Genomic DNA, 13,659 nt, shown 5'->3' with positions numbered 1-13,659 from the left:
ACATAGATCTATTTCCCCATCCTCATATATAAATATATTTGCATATGTACATGTCTTTATCTAGACCTCTATAAATGCCCTTTGTCTCCCAGCTCTTTCCTCTATTTCCCTTAACTTTGCTCCTGTCCCACTATCATGCTCAGTCCCCACCAGGGTTTCAGCAATTCCTCTTTGTTACATTACCCTTGATAATGCCCTACCAGGTCTCCCACACCCACCTCACCACTAATTTGGATCACTTGTTTTTCCCTTGTCCCTGGTTTTGTTAACACCACTTCCTTTCCCCCCACCTCCCCTTCTCCCATGCCTCCCCAGAACTGTCGGTCCTGTTGTTTTCTCCTCCAGATTGTTCATCCAGCCTATCTTATTTAGACATTTTTAAAGGTTATACATCTCTAAAGAATACTGAAGCACTTTTTAAAAAGTATATAGATTCTTTCCTATATGTATTGAGTAATGGAAATTATTTTACATTCACAGTAAAAAATCATTTCAGCCGCTCCTTGAGAGAAATATGAGGCATTCTCCCCCCCTAAACAGTTATAGTCTCAGAAACCCACAGGGACAGTTCTTTCCTGCCCTACAGGGTTGCCTTCAGTTAGAATTGGTTCAGGAGGTTTACCAGGAGGGCAGAAAAGGGTATTATTCCTTAAGGGACACTGAATTTCTGTTGAAGTTGAAAACGTGTGGAAATGGATAATGTGATAGATCACAGAAGACAAAGTGGGTGCATAAGCAAATGTGGTGAAGAAAGCTGATGGTGCCTGGTTATCAAAAGATATAGCATCTGGGGTGTTAAAGGCTTGTGACTAAACAAGAAGCCATCTGGCAGGGAAGCAACAAAACCCACATGGAAGAAGCTCACCAACCTGTGAGATCATCAGGTGTCTATGGGAAAAGGTATCAGAAGTTCAAAAGCATGGAATTAACTCAATATAACAGGCCATGGATGCAATAAAGACCTCAAACTCACCTGCTAGGTAATTGGACAGTCTCTCAGAATCACCACAGGAAAAGTATCCTAAATCCAGGTTGCAGTATGGCACTGATAAACCACATTGTTATCTACTAGTTCTTTAATATTTCCTCCCCTTACTATTAAGGCTATTACTTGTTTTACCTCATTAAATGTGTTATATTTGCATACATTTGTATATTTAAGATTGTTCCGTACATGAAAGTCGAGATAGATAGCCCTGCAGAAACAGTAACAGGAATAATGGTTCCCTGAAGGGTATGGGGGGCGGGGAGGGGGGAGGATGGGACAGAATGGGGTGCTGATAGCATTGATGATGGTATAACTCTACATAATAGAATTGAAAAATAGAATTGTATGTGAATGGATATATTGGATTATGTAAGTAAAACTATTTTTTTAAATGGGTCTACTAATATCTCAGATGGGTTGTTTCAATGGGGTGACCATCTTCAATGTGTGTTATATGTTTTTATGGTTTTTGGCATATGAAACCCAAGATGGATGAACCTATAGAGGCAGCAAGTAGAATATGGGTTTCTGGTGGGGGTATAGTAGTGTGGAGGGGTGTGGGTAAAAGGGAGTTGATGTCAAGGAGTCCACGAAGGAAAAGCATGTTTGGAAACTGACTGTACAATTCTGTAGTGATTGTGCCATACTGGTTAATGTGATTGAACTATGGTTATAGTATTATAGATTGAACTATGATATGTGTATTAACTCCCAATTAAAATATATATACTGTATATATATTTTTAATTGACTTATTTTAGATATGGGAAAATAACTGTAAGATTTGCCAACTTTTCCTAGAACTGCTTTCATATTTGAATATTATTATAATTTAGTACCTTGAGGCAAAAACTGATGGAAAAAAATGGAGCCATGAATTAAAAAAAAAAAAGTTACAGTCTTAGAAACTCACAAGGGCAGTTCTACCCTGTCCTATTAAGTCACTCTGAGTCGGCATCCACTCAATGGTAGTGAACTTGAGGGTTTGTTTGTTTTTTGTTTTCTGGGGGGAGTATACTAGAACGAACTATATATTAATAGAGTTATTAAATCAGAGCCCAGCTGAGGTGATATAAAATTGCTTGGTATTGCTCTTCTTCCCATAATCGTGTGGTTCCCACCAAATGACTGGGTAGGAGCATACAAATAAGTTGTAGAAGACTCTAACTTGGAAATTGGTCAGTTTTGCCATACCTCTGGGTATAAGATGAGCCATCTCAGAAGCAGGGACGGGAATCCTACAACCATCAAGAAAGAAAACACCAGCAGATTGAGTGTGAGATCCCTGCCTAAAGTACCAGAGGCACCAAGCCCACCAGACAGAGCAGAAGAACCATACCAAGACCATAAGGCAGAGTAGACGAGCCACACACAGTAGGATCATGAGAAGAGCAGTGGATTTTCCAAGGGTTCCCACTACTGAGACACAGAGGACCAGAGAGAGAGGTGCTGCTAGGTGACTGAGAAGAGGCTTTACAGTAAAAAAAACAACAAAAAACCTGTATCCTTAACAATTTGTAATCTTTTAGCTTCCTGTATATAAACCCCACAATCATGAATGTTGTCTGTGAGTTCTGTGTCGCCATTGCAATGAATTCTTGAACCCAAAGAGAAATAGGGTGCCTTGGAAGGAATGGCTGGTGTCAGAATAGGGTAAAGAAGGATAGGGGATGGAGGCGTATCTGACCTCTACCTTGTGGCAACAGGTGTTGGGCTGGTGTGTAGTTGGATTTTCCTCCCTAATAAGACTGGAGGAAGTCAGATGTGACCCCTATGCCATTTTCTCACCTACTGCATAAAGCATTGACCATTCAGTTGAGTTCTTCAAGAAGAAATTAAATTTTTATCCTATGAGTTACAAGTTGGATTTAGTCTGCCGAAACAAGTCCTTGCCTTTTTCTGTCTGGCTCCAATAATGATTTTAACTTAATTTTTTTTCTTTTCCCAAAAGGAACAGGTCTTATATGTATTTTTTTTCACTTGCATTTATTAAAACTTAAGCTCCTTTGTCTCAAGCTATGATACACATGATGCTTAAATTAATTCTTATTGTTATCTTCACCTTTTATTCAGTTACATTAAAGGTTTTCCACCGGGTGACTGACATTAATTAGTGCTGATAGCATGAACGAATCCCTTGATATGCTTCCGATTTAGAAGATAGATGAGTTATACTTGTTTATCCTTTATTTTTACAATTTTTGAAGCCAGTGCAGGGGACCTTAAAATGATTGGTAGATTGAGTCTAAATGAGAGTGTGTCCTTAAAGGCTTTCATTAATTAGGAAATTCAGGAAGAGATTCTGCCTATTTGCAGTCTATTCTTAGGTCAGAAATCTTGATTCACTTTCAGTTTTTCCTGCTTCTATGCGAGGTCTTCACTAAGTTCCCAGAAGCAAATAATGTTTTATGAATTTTGGAGAAAGGCCAGAAGCTAATATACTCCACTGGGGACCAGCATTAGGCAGTATACTGACTTCCCAGCCTCTGTGTTTGTAGAGTATTGCTCATTTATATACATTAATACAGTCTCCTGTTACTGCCATGTACAGTAACTCAGGATGCCCAGTAGTCTCGAATGGAAATAAATGTGTTTGAAAACACCCTGTATTTTTAAAACTACAATATAATTTATCTAGTTAACAGATTAATCCACAACCATTAATCTTTCACCTTTTAACTAATACCTTTATTAATATGGATTTTCTACTTCAATATGTATCTTGCCCTGCCATTGTTTCACTTTTTCTTACACATTCTCCTTCCTGATAAAAAGAAATCATGGTTCGTTTTAGATGGATTGCCATTTTAATCTCAAAACCACCTGTCTCCAATTTTGGGGGAAAGGGGACAAGATGAGAAGAAAAGAAAGTTAGGTTGAATGTGACCTAATTCCTTCTCATTTTGTGTTTAATGTAATCCAAACCTCATTTTTAATGTTTATTGAACTCATATCCAGCATTTTGCCATTTGTGTCTTATTTAGCTCTATTTTTTCCCCATAAGCATTTGCCTTGCTTCTGTTTTACAGCCAGTAAAATATAAAAGCCAGCCAGACTCACTATTAACAATTTTGATTCGTATAGACCTGATACAGGGTTTCTGAGGCTGTAAATCTTTACAGGAGCAGATAATCCTCATTTTTCTCTCAAGTACCTGGTGGGTTTGGACTTCTGACCTTGCTGTAACCGTCCAACACTTACCCTACAGTGTCACTGGAGCTCCTTTCTACAGTCATTATGTGTCAAATTTATGCCAGTTGATGATTTGGAAATCAGATTCAAGGCAGCTTTAGTGCCCTATGGAGTTCTGGTGGGTTACATATTGACCTGCTAACTGCAAGGGCAGCAACTTAAAACCACCAGCTTCTCTTAGGAGAAAGATGAGGTTCTATACTCCTACAGAGACTTAAGGCTCGGAAACCCACAGGGACAATTCTGCCCTGTTCTTTAAGGTCACTATGAGTTGGGATTGACTTGATGGCAGTGAGTTTGGTTTTTGGTTGATCAAAGCTCTGTGACACGGTGATTAAAGTGCTCCACTACTAACTGAAAGGGCAGGCAGCTTTTCGAACTCACAACCCCACAGGAGAAAGGTGTGGCAATCTGCTCCCATAAAGATTTATACCTTTGGGAATCTTCTTGACAGATCTACGCTGTCATGTAGTGTCACTCTGAGTCAACTCTATGGCAATAGACTTATGGATAAGGGTAGCTTCAGAACCAAGAAGTATCCAATTCACCGGCGCTCTAACTCAAGCAACCCTGTGTACATCTTACTCAGCGACCTTGACCACTGACTGACAGGCCATGACACTGCTCCCTGTCTTTATTCTTGCTGCCACATAGGCTTCTCCTTTCTTGAAACCTTAATGAAGCTGTCTTATCTTTTCTGTGTAATTGATGTTGTTAGGTGCCATCGAATTGGTTCTGATTCATAGTTGCCCTATCTACAGCAGAACAAAACACTGCCCAACCTTGCGTCATCCTCACAATTTTTCTGTTTGAGCCCATTGTTGTAGCCAGTGTGTCAGTCCACCTAGGCGCTTCCCATTTTTCACCCACCCTCAACTTTTCCAGGGACTAGTCTCTCCTGACAATATTTCCAAAGTACGCAAGACATCCTCACTTCGAAGGAACATCCTGGCTGAACTTCCTCCAAGATAGATTGGTTTGTTCTTCTGGAAGCCACGGTACTTTCAATATTCTTCACCAACACCATGAGTCAATTGTCTCAGTTAAAAGCAATTCATTAAATGTTCTAAAACGTATTGCGATAATGATTGTACTACTTTTCTGATAGGATTAAACTGTTAGATTGTGTGATGTATGGATTATATCCCAATAAAATTATTTATAAATAAATAAAACCAATTCACTGTTGCTCCTTTTTTTTTCTCTCTCCTTAGTATAACTCATGGCCGTGTGGACCTAGTACCCCAATTTCCATTAAAGGCCCCCCCAGACAAAAATCCCTGAGGGCATATCATAGCGATTCACTTTCAAACATATTTCCTGAGTACAAAGTGTTTTACATTGTCTGTGGTGTAGTGGTTATACATTGGTATACATGCTTGGTAGTTCAAAACCATCAGCAGGTCTGAGGGAAAAAGACTGGGCTTTTTCTCCTGTAAACAGTTTACAGTCTCGGAAACCCACAGTGGGTCGCAATGATTCAGTTTGACTTGAGGGTTTTTTTTTTAATTTGGTGGTCGTAATGAACTCAGTGGAGGCTGAATTTCTGTTAAGATTCACAAATGAATGTTGGACTCACGCTTGTAAACTATTGCTGTCCACAAACCAAGTGCTCAGAATTGAAGCTCGAATACACTTCTTGCTTAGGGCTAATTGCATAGGATGAATTTAATTCGAACATGTTAGAAGCCTGCTACCAGGAAATGCGTGAATATTTACCTTTCCTAACACTGGCTTAAAAACACTTAAACACTATTGTTAGGTAGTATCCTTTTAAAGGTATTTTCAAAAAACACCACTCCTCCTATTACCTTCTGCAGTTTGGGGGTAATGCCAAGTAGCACTGAGGAAAGTATTTCAAGTTTGTTTCAAGGAGCCACTTCTAATAGGAAAGTGCTTAGTGTCGTGGTAAAGGCACTCTCCACGCCAGGGAAGAAACAAGTGGAAGCTCTCAAGGGAAAGAAGGAAGTATGTGGATCAAAAAGAAAACAAAAGAACAGTAACATTTTCATGTAGGTCATCAACAGGAACTAGAACTGTGCAGTGAGTAGTTTAATTAGTTGGACCAATTTTTGTGCATCTTATAGTTAACCCTTTCAAATTCTATGATTAGATTTTTTTTTCTTTGCTAACGTGGAAGAATAATTAATACTTGGATTTGGGGCTTTCAGTATAATAATATGGACGTATCTTGGGAGAAAAAGAGACCTTATATTCAAACATATGTTTTCAGGGTCCCCTTTACTAAAGAAGTCCTGGTGGCCGAGTGAATTAAGAGTTTGGCTGCTAAGTGCAGAGTCAATAGTTTGAAACCACCAGGCACTCCATAGGAGAAAGGCTTTCTCTCCCATAAAGATCGAAAGCCTCAGAAACCCGAAGGAGTAATTCTACTCTGCCTACCAGAATTGACGAGCTGGCCCTGGTTTTTATTAAGTCTTACACAGGACAAAGACCAAAGTAAAACATCTGATGATGGAAGACCACCAGCATGCGATCATGATGGTGTTTAAAGGATTTACAGTCACATGGCTGCTAAATAGGGCATGGAAATCAAAGAACGTGGCCACAAAATTATGATTGAGAGAAGATCAGATCATCACTATAGGAGTGACTACATCTTTTTTTTTTTGGCCTGTGAAGGACTAAGTCTTTATTGGGCTCAGACCAGAAGTCCATGGGTCTTTAGAACCTCTGTGTATTTGTTGATCTTTGTCTCCAAGTTCTTCTCGGCCTGTTTCCATAGCCTCATGAGCTGCTTCTTCCTGTAATGGAGTTCGGCCTTCTCCTTCCTCTTCTCCTCCAGGGTTGTTGTCACCACCTGGTACTTCCAGCCCACCTCATGGGCTAGGCGGCCCAGGTAAACAAACACGTGTGGGCTTCAGTCGTACCACCTTGAGGGCAGCAGGGACCACCATCCGCTTTTTCTTATCATAGGGGGGTGGGATCCCATCAACTACTTTGAGCCGGTCCAGGGCAGCCTGGCCCCGCTTGGTCTTGTGGGACAGCATGCCTCGCAAGGTTAACCAGAAGATGCCGCTAGGGGCCCGGAAGTGGTAGGGGCTTCGGGAGGGGTTGGTGTTCATGCGCTTCCGGAGGAAGGCCAGGTACTTCAACGTGTTTTTCTGCTCGGAGGTCGCGTAACTAGTTAGCATGCCAGTCTGGTTCCTTATCGGAATTAACCAGACAAATCGCTCCACTTACTAAGAACGGCCATGCACCACCACCCACGGAATCGAGAAAGAGCTATCAGTCTGTCCATCCTGTCCAACTACATCGTTCTTCATCTTTCTCCTGAGGAGTGGCTGGTGGGTTCAAACCATAGCACAACAGATAGCCTACTGTGCCTCCAGAACTCCTTCCCACAGACAGCGTGATGAGTTCAAACTCGTAGCTTCTGTGAGAAAATTAGTTCTGCTTTGTTACAGCCATCCATTTGTGGTATTTCTATTATAGCACCACTAGATAACTAAGACAATTATATGATAAAATCTTTAATTACACAATAGGCCAGTCTATGATAGTATCCAACACTTATGGCCCTTGCAGGAAAGCAGTAAGTGGGGGATATATATGTGTGTGTATATATATATATGGATATATATATATTATATTGATAATATAATTAGTTATGGAATTTTTATTTCCCTCTGTAGAGGTTTTGGCTACTTCTGACAAAATGCCAGAAGCTTCATCATTAAAAATGAAGGAAATCCCTGCCTTGTGTAATTTGGCAATAGAGTATTCCTTGTCAGCTTGCTTTGCGCTGCTCAGCAACTAGCCTGGAAAGAAATAAGGCAATCATGGCAGTTGACAGTTTATCCTTTCAATCACATATAAAGAAGAGTTTTGCTGTCCTATGTATGTTAATGCATTTAAACCAAACTATTCAGAAGCAAAAATTGAAAACCCAATGGTTTCTAGACAGGTTTTCCTTTTCAAATCCTTTTAATTGTAGATAGCCTTTTTATTAATGATTTTGCTTTGGGGGAAAAAAATCTTTTAGGTTCTGTTGGCAAAGGAGGAGCCCTGATGGTACCATGATTAAAATACACAACTGTCAAATGAAAGGTCATGGTTTCCACCCATTAGTGACCCCCATGAGAGATTTACAGCCCTGTGAACAATATGTATGTATCTGTTGGTAGGTGCCATTGCATCAGTTCTCGTGTGTGTGTGTGTGTGTGTGTGTGTGTGTGTGTGTGTGTGTTTAAAAGCATTCTTGCTGTACTTATTCCAAGACAGATTTGTTTGTTTTAGTGACAGTCTGGAATACTTTCAGTATTCTTTACCAACACCATAATTCAAATGCATAAATTTTTCTATGGTCTTCTTTATTCAATGTCTAGCGGAGTTTTTTTTTTTCCTTTTTTTGTTTCGTTTACGCTATACAAACCACTATTTAGGCTTGAGGGATAAGGAATCTAGAGAAATTTTGTTTGTTTTTAAAGAAGTATACTTTATGTATTACACAGCCCAAGAAATGAAAACAACAGTACTTTGTTAAACCCTCCATTCTTTAGTCCCTCCACCTCGTCCCCATCCATCTCTTCCCCCTATTCCCACCCCCATCCCTGGCCTCCTCATAGTCATCAGTCTTGTCTATTGGTATGTCATCCACGTTTCTTCTTTGTTTTTCCGTATAACAATGGTGACAATAAATATTTATCTTTGTAAGTTTGCTAAACATTGTTCTAGAGTTGTCCATGTCTTGTGGTGTTTAAGAGATGTATAGTTTTTTATTGGTGATTAAAATTCCACAGTATAAAGGTATCAGAGCTTGTTTATCTACTCCTCTATAGTTGAAGTTTTTGTGTTTTTGCTATTGTGGAAATTGCTGCAATAAACATAGGTGTACATATGTCTGCTCATGTTATATTCTTAATTTCTTTAGGGTTATACCCGGTAGAGAGATTTTACTGGAACATAGGTACTTGGATTTGCATTTGTTTAAGGAAAATGCCATACTGATTCCCATAATGGTTGTACAATTCTAAGTCCCACCAGCAATGTAAAAGTGTTCGTATCCGTGTCCTCTTCAGCATTTCTTATTTTCTGTTTATTGAATTTTGCCAAGAGTCTTGGTGTGAGGTGATATCTCATTGTTTTAATTTTGTATTTCTCTTATTGCTGATGATCGCAAACATTTCTTCATAAAATTGTTAAATGCTTGTATGTCACCTTCCGTAAATTGTCATTTCATATTTTGTGCCCATTTTTTATTGAGTTATTTGTATTTTCCTTATTTAGATGTATTTTTCTACAAATTTTGGCATTTAGCCCTTTTTCTGATGTATTATTACTGAATATATTTCCAATCTTGGGGTTCTCTGCTGACTCTTTTTGATGTAGTTGTGGATATTTTTCATTATATTTGGTAGTATTTATGCCTTGTATTAGGGCCTTAAGTATTTTTATTAAAAAGGATTGTTAAAGATGATCTTAATAATGTGATTTTTATATAGGTCTTTATCCATCTTGAAGTTGTTTTTTTTGTTACATGGTGTGAAGTATAGGTCTTCTTTCAGTCTTTTGCAGTTGAAGATCCAGTTTTTCCAGCACCATTTGTTGAAATTGGCTGTCTCTTGCCCATTTATTATATTTTCATTCTTTATTAAAAATTAGGAATCTGTGGGCACTTGGTTGAATTTTTGGTTTTCAGTTCTCATCCATTGATCTTCCTATCATTGTACTAGTACAACTTTCTAACTTTCCCAGGCATATGAGGCCATTGAAAATTCCATGGCTTGGGTCAGACCCACCTTAGTCCTCAAAGAGACATCCTTGTTCTTCAATACTTTTAAGAGATCATGTGTAGCAATTTTGCCCAAAGCAATCCATCATCTGATTTCCTAACCGCTGTTTCCATAGGCATTAAGTGTTGACCCAACCAAAATGAAATTCTTGACCGCTTCAATCTTTTCTGTTTATCATGATATTGTCTGTTGGTTCAGTGTGAGGATTTTGTTTTTCTTTACATTAGTTACAATCTGTACTGATAATTCACTCTGCTTTTAATCAGCAAGTGGTTCAAGTCCTCCTCACTTGCTGCAAGCAAAGTTGTGTCATCTGCATGTGTGGGTTGGTTGTTGGTAAGCCTTCCTCTAATCCTGATGGCACTTTCTTCTTCATGTAGTTGAGCTTCTTGTATTATCTACTCAGTATACAGATTAAGCTGATGATATTTTCTCCTAGTGCAATTCCATTCATGGTGTGTGTGAATCGCATACATAGAAATCATCTGTAATTAGATGTTGTGAGTAGTTTAAAAATAACATGGGGTTTGTATGTGGTTAGTAAGTTTTTTTATGTGTATCATGCTATATTTTCTTTGCCTTTTTTGGAGGGGGTGGGGAATTTGAGTGAAGATTTATAAAGGAGGTTGGTTTTCCATTCAGCAATTCATACACATTTAGTTTCATGACATTGATTGCAGTACCCACAACGTAGTCGCAGTTTTTCCACTTCCTTCCTTTGTTTGCTGTTTGTATTCATCCCCTTTTCCTATCTATTTCTGCCTTATGCGGTTTATCTCAGAGCAGATGCTGCCCATTTGAAGTCATATGGGTGATTGTTCTAAGGAGTGTACACCTCTGGTATTAGTGTTCACCATTTAAGACTGTTATTTGGCTATAAGTTGAGGCCTGGGCTGAGTTCAGTTCTAGACCTGAAGAATAACCAAGGACCACAGTCTCAGTTTATTCCAGTCTCCTTTAGGCCAGTAAACTTGGTCTTTTTAATGATTTAATGTTTTGTTCCATATTATTCTCTTCCCTAAGGACCCTCTTTCTGGACAGTCAGCAGTGGTAATAGGTCACTATCTAGTTCTTCTCATCTCAGAATGGCTCAAGTTGAGGTTCTCATTGTCCATTAGTCCTTTGAACTAATTATTTCCATGCTTCATTGATTACTTCACTTTATAAACTCTGAATTAGGGAAGACCAATAAATGCGCTTTAGTTGGCTGCCCACTAACTTTTAAAACCCCAGGAGCTACTCACCAAAGTTTGATGTCCTTGTGAGCCAAGTTGTAATATTTGACCAGGCCTAGTGACTCATTCTTTCCAAGTATTTGGCTAAAAAGCTCACAAACCTTTGCCCCCTGTTGGCTTTATAATAAGCATGGATATCTTTGTAGCCTATACAAATATATTTCTAGAAATTTCATCTGCCCCAAAAAAAGAAGAAAAGAAATAGCATCTGCCAAAGCTATACATTGTTTTGAGTGTAGTTACATTTTTGCTCATTTTTTCATCTTGCCTTTCTGCCTATGTTTCCACTTACAAATTACAAAACCAAAACCCCACTGCCATCTAGTTGATTCCAACTCATAGGACCCTATACAGGGTTTCCAGGACTATAAATTATTGTGGGAGCAGATATCTTCGTCTTTCTCCCCTGGAGCAGATTGTGGATTTGAACCATCAACTTTTGGGTTAGTAACCCAAATTTATATGTGGCTATTATCTGAGTAAAAAGCACTCTTGTGGCTTAGTGGCTTATGCCTTGGGCTGTTAACCACTAGGTTAAAAGTTTGAAACCACTGTGTACTTCTGGGGAGAAAACAGCCTTTCTGGCCCATAAGGGTTCACAGTCTTAGAAAGTACGGGGCAGTGCTCCTCTGACCTCTAGGGTTACTCTGAGTCAGAATCAATGGCATTACGTTTTGTTCATTTTTAAAATCTGGTTAGTGATTTTCTTTCCTCCTTTTCCTTGTCATCCCTGGTAACTATCAAATGTTGTTTTTCTGTGTCTAAGCCTTTCCATGACCTATTTTAATAGACATATATAATATTTGTCCTTTCATTATTGACTTATTTCACTCGCCATAATGTCCTCCAGGCTCCTGCTGCAGTGAACATGAGCATAGGTGTGCATCTATCTGCCCGTGTTCTGGTTCTTATTTCTGTAGTTTATAAAATATTTCTATTTCCAGGTTTTTATGGAAGTGCCATACTATTTTCTACTGTGATTGAATAGTTCTACAGCCCCACCAGCAGTGCTTGAGAGATCTAGTCCCTCATAGAATTGCTAGGCTACTCTATGAGTATATGCATTTACTCATGTTTTTATAGATATAAGAAGTCCTAGTGGAGTATGGGTTAAGTATTGAGCTGTTGTTAATCATAGTGTTGCCAGTTCAAACCCAATAGCTGTTCCTCGGGAGAAAGATGAAACTATCTGTCCCCATAAAGTTTTAGTCTCAGTGTCTGTACAGAGCTGCAGGCGCCTGTCCTGGAGGATTGCCGTGGATTGGAATCGACTTGATAAAGGTGTGTTTGTATTGACGTCCTCCCACAAATAGTGAAGTAGTGGTTGTTTTCTGTCACCCTTTCTAACACTGAATATTATCAACCTTAGTGTTTTTGATAATAGATAAAAATCATATCTTTGTTTTCATTTGTATTTCTGTAGTCAAGGGTGAAGCCTAATATTTTCATGTGTATTAATCCTGTTGTCTCCCCCCGCCCCTGTGTTTATATCCTCTCGTTTGTACAATTACATTTTTCTTATTTAGTCATTCAAGCAATTAGTCGTATCCTATGTTGGCCATATTTTTTCTAATTTCATAAAAGTTATCTTAAAATAAAGTGAGCTAGACTTAAAAATAATAAGTACAGTTTTTGTAGTTCCCAAGATTCTTTGCAGCCAATTCTAGCTTTGTATAACCTGAGGCAAATATTCTTATTAAAATTCTTGCATATTAATTATGGTTCATCTGAAGAGGAACAAGGTAATTGAGAATAAATGTAGATATCGTCAGGAGAATTATGCTGACCCATTTTGAGTTTTCTGATTTAACCCATTCATCTGAGAACTACAGCTGGATGAATTAATCCCAATGACTATGTTGTTGCTGTTGTCATCTAATCAGTTCTGACTGGAAGCGACCACATGTGTGCAGAGTAGACCTCTAAGGGGATAAAAAATGTGACTTTGGGGAAACATTGCCAGACCTGAAATCAAAAGCACTGATTCAAACCAGCACCCTTTTGGGTCGTTGCCCAACACAGCCATTGATGCCACCCTGGACTCCGACAATAGTAACCTAGTGGACTTCGCATGGAGCTGCTAACCGTGAAGTTAACAATTCAGATCCACCAGCTGCTCTGTGAGAGAAAGATGAGGCTTTTTCTTAAGATTTAAAGGGGTAGTTCTCAAACTGTGGGTCGCGACCCCTTTGGGAGACGAATAACCCTTTCCCAAGGGTCTCCCGATTCATAACAGTAGTAGCAAAATGACAGTTATGAAGTAGCAATGAAAATAATTTTATGGTTGGGGGGTCAACACAACATGAGGAACTGTATTAAAGGGTCGCGGCATTAGGAAGGTTGAGAACCACTGATTTAAAATCTCAAAAACTCAATGGGGCAGTTTTACTCTGCCCTCTAGGGTTGCTATGAGTTTGAATCAATTTGATGGCAGTGAGCTTGGTTTTGGCTTATGGGAGGGTAATAAGTACAAAGCTCCTGCTTAAGGATG

The 13,659-nt window shown here is 39.0% G+C and overlaps 1 protein-coding gene and 1 pseudogene across 7 annotated transcripts in view; one reads left to right on the top strand and one right to left on the bottom strand.

The window, feature by feature from the left end:
• Positions 1 to 13,659, top strand: part of VEZT (vezatin, adherens junctions transmembrane protein) — a 75,481-nt gene that overhangs the window by 15,893 nt on the left and 45,929 nt on the right. The window lies entirely within an intron of this gene.
• Positions 6,840 to 7,296, bottom strand: LOC101656662 (annotated as a pseudogene).

This window comes from Echinops telfairi, unplaced genomic scaffold (assembly GCF_000313985.2).
Source record: "Echinops telfairi isolate 266 unplaced genomic scaffold, ASM31398v2 ScPeMD7_2;HRSCAF=8, whole genome shotgun sequence".
NCBI lineage: Eukaryota > Metazoa > Chordata > Mammalia > Afrosoricida > Tenrecidae > Echinops > Echinops telfairi.
The sequence above is the reverse complement of the archived record's forward strand: the minus strand, read 5'-3'. Positions and strand labels throughout refer to the sequence as shown.